The sequence below is a fragment of the Lupinus angustifolius genome, chromosome LG15, assembly GCF_001865875.1.
Source record: "Lupinus angustifolius cultivar Tanjil chromosome LG15, LupAngTanjil_v1.0, whole genome shotgun sequence".
NCBI classification, from domain to species: Eukaryota; Viridiplantae; Streptophyta; class Magnoliopsida; order Fabales; family Fabaceae; genus Lupinus; species Lupinus angustifolius.
Genome location: NC_032023.1, coordinates 8650811 through 8659540, shown reverse-complemented (window position 1 = coordinate 8659540; position 8730 = coordinate 8650811).

The window sequence follows — 8730 nt, the reverse complement described above, 5'->3', positions numbered from 1 at the left end:
TAAAAAATTATTTGAAAAGAATTTACAATATAGGATAACGCGACAAGGCACTAGGCTTATAGAGGATTACCTCAAATAGTTTTAAACAATTATTTGAAAATAATTTACAATATAAGGTAACACGATAAGACAATAGGCTTCCTCATATTGCTTAAAAAAATATTTGAAAAGAATTTACATCATAAGGTAAGGCGACAAGGCATTAGGCCTATAGTGGGTTACCTGATATTGCTTTAAAAAAATATTTGAAAAGAATTTACAACATAAGATAGCACAACAAGGCACTAGGCCTATAGTGGGTTACCTTATATTACTTAAAAAATATTTGAAAATAATTTACAACATAGGGTAACGCGACAAGGCACTAGACCTATAGTGGGTTACCTCATATTGCTTTGAAAATTTATTTGAAAAGATATTACAACATACGGTAACACGTCAAGGAACTAGGCCTATAGTAAATTACCTCATATATCTTAAAAAAATTATTTGTAAAAAATTTACAACATAGGGTAACGCGACAAGGCACTAAGCTTATAATGAGTTACATCTTATTGCTCTTAAAATTTATTTTTTTGCTACATTTTACATATATATACATTCTTAATTTAATAAAAAAATAATTATTATTATAAAACAGAATAATAAATGATAAAAAATAAAAAAAGTAATAAGAAAGGAAAAAACAAAAAGTTAATAAATATGTAATAATCAAATTGGGGATTCAGGGGGTAGTATTTGAAATTGATTTGGGGATTTAGGATAAAATCAATTTGGAGGTTTAGGTCTAAATTAATTTGGCGATTTATGTCTAAATCAATTTGGGGGTTTGGGTCTAAATTAATTTTGGGATTTAAGTCTAAATCAATTTGGGGGTTTAGGTTGAAATTAAATTAATTTGGGGTTAGGATAAAATTAAATTGGGGTTTAGGATTAGGGTTGTCATGGTGGCAACCCACATGGTTGGCCAGAGGCCGCAGTGGTGCACCACCACCCATCCAGGGCGGAGATGGCGCAGCTAGCTACGAGGACCGCCGCTGGACAGGGTGGTCTAGCCCATTGAGCGCGACTAGGGACAAACAACCCTCCATGGCTGTTGTCCAATTTTTTGTTCCATACCACGGTGGGACTGCGATAGTGGCTTAAGGCTGAACCAACACCATCCATCAACCCCTACTTCAAAACAGATGAGGTTTTCCGGTAAAAACAAAATTAAAACTCTACTCTTTTATGTAATTTATAAACAACACAAGCACACATACTATGATAAAACTAAAACATATAGTGAATAAAAGAAACAAGTAAATGAACCTAGAAGAGAGCTTGAAGGTAGTGAAGGTGGTGTGAGAACTCCTTTCCTTGTTACTGGTTACTACTCCTCTTTCTCTTCTCTTCTCATTTCTCTCTATTTTTTTAAAACAAGGTTTGCCTTCTTTTCTTATTTTGCTGATTAGGGTTCTCCTAGTTGCTAACTTAGGCTTATAAAGGGGAATAGGATTAGGGTTTCCAACCCTAATCTGGTTGGGCCAAAGGGGCCCAATTCCATTTCAAAAATAGTTTATCGCCTTACCTTCACTTCAACGATTATTTACTTATCAATTAAATTACCCCCAGTCAAAATTGAGTGTTTACAGGTTCATTAATATACCTAGACCATATTACCACTACTAAATACATTACCCTTGTTTGTTTATGCTCTTATGAATAAAGAGCATGTGGCTTTGCCTTCATAACAATAATAATTCATTTCAAATTCATTTTATCTCTCTTTTTCTCTAAAGTTCTCTTCTTCTCTCTTGTATTCTTCTTCTTCTTAATATTTTCTATCTTCTTCTTCTCAAAACATCTTCTACCAAATTCTAACATGGTATTAGAGCTTCTAGATCCCGAGCTCCATGGATTCTTTTCCGCTGGCACCAACGTTGCCATCTCTACCATCAAGGCCTTTGACGGTGGTTCCACCATTGGCGGTAACCTTCTCCTAAGTTATTTCATCCAAGCTTTGTATAAAAACTATTTTATATGGGAGCAACAGGTTGAAATTGTCCTTGTTTTACATCTCCTTGAAAGGTATGTCGTCAATCCAGAAATCCCTCTGCATTTTTTGTCTGATGATGATATGAACCCTTTTGATAAAGGCTCTTAGCACGATCTATCTTGATTGGTGTTTGGCCAAGCTCACTGTTGGATTGAGCTATTGTTTATGAGTACATAGTGGAATTATAAAAGTATGATAAAAGAAGATGAAATAGACCTAAGGTGAAAGGCACCACAACACTTTAAGGTGTTGATAAACCAAAGTGATGCTCGCCACAAGAACTTGGTTCTTGATAAGAACTTCTAATATTGGTTCAATGAAGAAGGTTTGGATAATAGTCTCACAATGATTGAATCCTCAATTCACAAAGAATTATGCTTAACTTAACTTGTTTATCCCATTAGTAAAAGATTTACATTTATAGGCAAGCCAACTAGGCTCCCACGGTTATAAAAGCACAAGCAATAAATACTAAGTCATGGTGATCCAACATAGGGTACTAGTTGACATATGAATCTACTCCTAAACTAGGCTAAACTCGGTTGGCAACTAGTATAGAACATGTTATTCGTGTGCTTTATTACATTAAAGGAAAAACATTAAGATATTGGCCTAGGATATCATTGTTGCCACAGTTGAGCTTTGAATAGCTTAGGATTCCATTCTTCCTTATGTGCACGACATCAAATTAAGCACATGGTGAATGAGACTTAATGTCCTCATAATACTCCACAGCAAGACTTGATGAGCTTCATAAGATTCTTGTATTCTTTGAAGACTTGGCTCACAATTTAGCACATGGTAGAATGTTGGAGTTATGGACTCCATAGTGGCCCTCGATTGCACTTAAACTTGACATAGGATTCTCTTTATTCAAGGAGAGAATTTTGTCGACAGAATGGTAAAATAAGATGAGTTAAAAGGCCTAGGATGTTTTTGGTGTGAATTTATCCAGAAAACCAAGCCTCCAATGGCTAGAACAAAGCCATTAAGCACCATTAATGCACACTTAAAGTCTCCAGCGAGCACACTGCAAATGCCCTCGAGCAACTTTGATCCAACAACTCTGAAAATGACAGAGGATTCTCCTGGATGATTTGTGCTCAGGTGGGTTAAGCTCCAACAATCCATCCAAGGTGTTAAAGCACCATTAATGCCCCATTTAAGCCTTCCATGATCACTTACTTCATTCCCACGAGCATTTCCCCCCCAACAACCAAAATAGCCTTTATTTACCTGCCAAATAACATTACACAAAGTTAGAGTACTATTGGTTCATTAAAAATAAAAGTTGGTCCAAACATTAAAGTGTCGATTACACTTTTAGGCTTGGTATAAGTCCTACGAGGCAAAGTTACTAAAAAACACTAAAATAAATGAAAATACGTGTTGGTCAAAAATTGGCCCACACAATTATTACAGAATTAAAAAATGTTTCATGCTAAGCATGTTGGCTAGGCCTGACTCGATCAGGCTACACCCAGTGCCTGATGTGGCAGGCTTGGCGCATGCGCCTCAGTCAGATTTCCTGGCTAGGCCAGATTGGCCCAGTACCTAGCTCAACACTTGGCGCGTCAGGATACTCATCTCGGTTAGGCATGCCTCGGTCATGCTTGGTGCCTAATTCACTTGGCCTTGTGCCATGGTCAGAATTGCCTTAGTCAGGCTTGGTGCCTGATGCACCTGGTCCTATGCTAGGATCAGATTTAGCGCCTTAGCCAGGCCCTTGGCCTCGTCCATCCTTGGCTCGGTTAGAACCATGGACAAAGATGTTATTGAGCATCTTTACACCCTTTGGGCTAACTTTGTCTCACCATCATGGATCAAACATATGAGTTGTCCAAAGGCATTTTGAGCCCTTTTTTCCTATGCCCTAGTCATAGGACCACATATACCTTCAAAGGCATCATAATTAAGGTTGACCACTTTGGGTATTGCGTCATATGAGAATCGTGAGTTTGGACAATTGAATCTGGCTTTGCTTCATGGTGAGGAGTAAGATAAACATATGGTCTCATGGTTGTTGCAAACGTTGTCTGAATCAGTTCAATCTCGTGTTCTAGGACTTTGACATGCTTGGAAGATTTGGGATGAGATACACACTATCTTTGATTCGTTGATTCATGCGCTAATTCAACTTCTGCTTTTAAAACTTTGCACTATGAAGAAAGGAACTTAGTTTGTGACTGAGTTTGTGTCCGCATCAAAGCTTTGATTCATTCTCTTGCTGCTATTGGCAAGGTAATATCTGGATGAGAACAAGTTTGTCTGCTTCTTGAAGGTCTTCCCTCTAAGTATGAATCTTTCATTTCCACAATTAGTAAGAGAACCGAACTTTGCTCCTTTGTTCAGCTAGAATCACTTCTCATGGATCACGAAACCTATTTGGAGAGGATTCATCCTCCTCATACTGATGTTTTTTCTTTGAATGTTGCTCATTCATATAAAAAAAAAGTGGCCAAAGAAGCAAGGATAGGTTGCTGGGTCCACCGCTGAAGCGAAATATCGAAGTTTTGTTGTCACTAATAGTGAGATGATTTGGATTCAGAGTCTTCTTCAAGAGCTACAATTTAAGACTTTTTTCTCATGGTGTACCGTGATAAGTTGAGCATTATATTACTATCTAGAAATCATGTTCTGCATTCTAGGACTAAGCATATTGAGCTTGATTTTTTCTGGGTTAGAGAAAGGGTCATCAAAAAATAGTTGATTGTTGAGCATTTATCCTTTGAGCATCAATTTGTAGATATTTTTACCAAATCTCTCTCTACTTCTATTTTTACTATGCTTAAAGACAAACTCCATGTGGTTGATTTGTTCACTGCTCAACGTTGCCATGGTGGCTCCAAATTTAGGGGGAAATGTTAGTGCAATCCTTGAGTTTCACTTAATGTATATGGACTTCTTTGTAGTATAGGTTCATTAATGTACCTAGCCTGTATTACTATTAGATTACATTACCCTTATTTGTTTCTGTTCTTATAAATAAAGAGCACGTGGCTTTGCTTTATTAACAATAATAATACATTTCAAATCCATTTTCTCTTTCTCTAAAGTTCTCTTCTTCTCTTATGTATTCTTCTTCTTCTTCTCACTATTCTCTATCTTCTTCTTCTCATAACATCTTCTACCAAATTCTAACATAGGTGTGTGAACCCAAAATATAATTAAGCAAGGGAAGTTCGTAGGGATAAAGTTGACCTTATTGAAGAGATACTTCACAAAATGGAGGAGCGAAAAACATTGGACTCATTCAAACCGTCATTTATCATGGCTATGTGTAGTTTGATATTGTTTCCTTTTATTTATGACATGATTGACTGAGTGGCCTTACACATGTTCTACAAGATTAATAAGATTGCAATCAACCCAGTACCCACATTGTTGGTTGAGACTCTCCTCCAATTCCACAAGGGTCACAAGAATGCCACTAAAAGGGTAAAAAAGTAGATATTGTGTACAACTATTGTATTTGTGGATACTAACTAGATTCAAGCAACAACAATTCACCTTCAGGTCACGTTATTCACTAATAAGGTTCAACAATAAAATTCCAAGCCAGTAATGGTATCTGATTGGTCGACCCTTTATGAAAGAATCAACCCAATGATGTGTGCCAAGGGTGGAGAGCTCACGATTTGAATGACAAATCTTGGACTAATTCAAGAAGTGAAGGATTAAGCCTTATTAAGTTCACAATAGTGTTTGGAATCATTAAAATCAAGGATGCATATATATGATTCGTATTTGATCATAGAGTATAGAATAGTGAGAAGTTGTGAAGAAATATGACCTGAGGTTGTGTGGTCAGGCAACTTTTTTATTTTTTTCTCTTTCGAATAAGTGGTTTTAGAATCTTCTATCCTCCAACCGAAGTTTTTATTATGTTTGTTTGTAACCTTTCAAAGATTTTTCTCTTCCTTGCACTAAAGGACTTAGTGGGGACAAGGTATTTATTGTTTTTTTATAACTTGCACTTTATTTAATGGGGATGTCATCTTGTCTAATTCATGTTCCTATAAATGTACTTCATATTTTAGAATCAATTGTGTCACAACCTGATTTTCGGTTGAATACCACTTATACAACATAGAAAGGGGTAGAACTCTATTTCAACCTCTTCCAAAAGATTTGGAGTCGCCATTATGATTTTGGGTGTTAAAATATAGGAAACTCTATTTTAAAGACCAATTTAAATAATATGGTATTCAAACAAGAGTTCTGAGCACAAGAGTCCAACAATAATAATAAAACAGTGTCATTGTTAATTGCATGAACTTTTATACCCTTAAATTATTTGTTAAAATTTAATCCTGAAAACAAAATAATTTACTTTTTGTTTGACAAGAGTGTTTCTTTCTTCTACACATCCTTAGGTACAATAGAGAAATCAAGACTGTGTAATTATATATTGAAATTTGTTTAATGATTGGTTGATTAAAATCTTAGAAATTATTTTAATTGGTAGAAAGGAAATTAATAGCAAAATATTCACCGTTGGTCATTAATTGACTTCCAACTGCAATAAATAAAATAAGCACCACAAGTGTTCGTAATCATTTTTCAGATAAAAGTAGAAAGCAAGATACGAAAGAAGTCACAATCTCACTATTAAATTCGCAAAAAATAATTAATTAAAACATTAATATCCTTATTGAATAATCTATCTTCTGAATGAGAATTAATACCAGAAGGTTGAAGTTGGTCGTTAACTGACTTGCTACTTTGATAAATAGTTGGAGCAGTACAAATGACTATGAATTTTTACAAAGGCATAAAAAATATTATATTACCCATAAATGGGGAAAAATAAAAAATAAATATTAAAAGTATATATATATATATATATATAATGAAATTAGATCACTTTGATAAAAAAGTTTTTGAATCAAATTTGATTTTATACAAAAATATTAATAAATTAAACAATTTGGTTTGATAAATAATTTTAGAAGTTAGATAATTTGGGATTTCTCACTCATATAAGAGGATGTTTAAATGGTTTAGAAAATATTTATTGGCTCACTAAAGATCATTTGTCATTTCAAAGTAAATTTCCCCCTTTTAATTTTCATTTTCATTTTCATTTTAATATAAAAATAAAAAATTGAATGAACATTTAATTGGCTCAATAATGATGAGATATTATGTCAAATTAATTTCTCTCCACTTATTTCCATTTTATTTTAATAATAAATAAACAAAAATGTTTTAAATGAATTAACGAGCACTTAACAGACTCAATAATAATGGGATGTCATTTCAAAATAATTTTTTTTGGAACATAGGAAATTCTATTACCAAAAGCAAATAAGTACAATCGATCTGTAGATCCAGGTAGAAAACTAGGAGGCTAATCTAAGAAGTAGAAATTACCTAGAGCCAAGAGTATTACAACACAATTTTAGTATAGCATTGATACTAGCCCTAATACAAATGATTTCTACAATGTTAGGACCAATATTTTCATTAATAGGTTGATCCTGGAAAATGCAAAGATTTCTCATATTCCAAATTTCATACATAGCTTCGATAATAGCACATTTTAGCATTTTGCATTTAGTATTTTTGCCTTTTGTCTGTTGGGAAATCCACATAAGTTCTTCTTCCCAATTCCTTGGCATGTGTGTGTTTTTCAGCCAATTGAGGATATAAGTCTAAATGTTTGAAGAGGTAGGACATAGAAGAAGAGGTGGTCTACTATCTCTTCTTGTCCACAAAAAACACATTGTCCATTCATATTAATTCCAAATTTGAGCAATCTACTTTTAGTTGGCAGCCTTTGTTGAAAAAAGTAATAAAAAAAAGGTTCTCTCGGGATTTGTCTCCCACTCAAAGTCAACCCCAATTTCATGTAGTGATTATCTTTTCACTTGTTTGCTTCAACCCCAATTGTCTTTTCATATTTATTTATTTCATATAAAGTTCTATCAATTTATATACCATTTTCCTTATATGTAATGAAATTGACTTAAAATTGCATAATAGTTAATTAATATTAAATAAATAATAAACTATGTCTTCTAACATGATTAATAAATAAGTCTTTAAATAAAATTGAAATATATATAAATGTAGTAAAATCTATTTTGAGAATTTAATAGTGCACTTATTGATTGTGTCATATCTTGCTTTCTACTTCTAGTTAAGGTACAATTGCATTCATTTGTATTGCCTATGCTATTTATCAAAGTGAAAAGTTAGTTAACAACTAATATCAACTCTTCGAGTATTAATTCCGATTGAAATATAAATTATTTAATAAAAATAAATAAATCATTAAAAATTATTTTGAGAATTTAACAATGAGGTTTCGACTTCGGTCGTATCTTACTTTCTGCTTCGAGCCGAGAAATGGTTGTTATCATTTATATTTATTCTGCTATTTATCGAAATAGAAAGTTGATTAAAGACCAATGCCAACTCTTATGCTATTAATTCTCCTTTAGAAAAAATAAAATATCCGATAAAAATAAATAATGTTTTGATTAATTATATTTGATAATTTAAATGTGAATATGGCTCGCGTCGTATCTTGCTTTCTACTTCGAGTAGAGAAATGATTATGATCATTTGTAGTGCCTATGTTATTTATCAAAGTGAGAAGTTGGTTAAAGATCAATGTTGACTCTTCTATGGTTAATTCCCCCCTCTACCAATTAAAATAATTTCTAAGATTTTAATCAACCAAT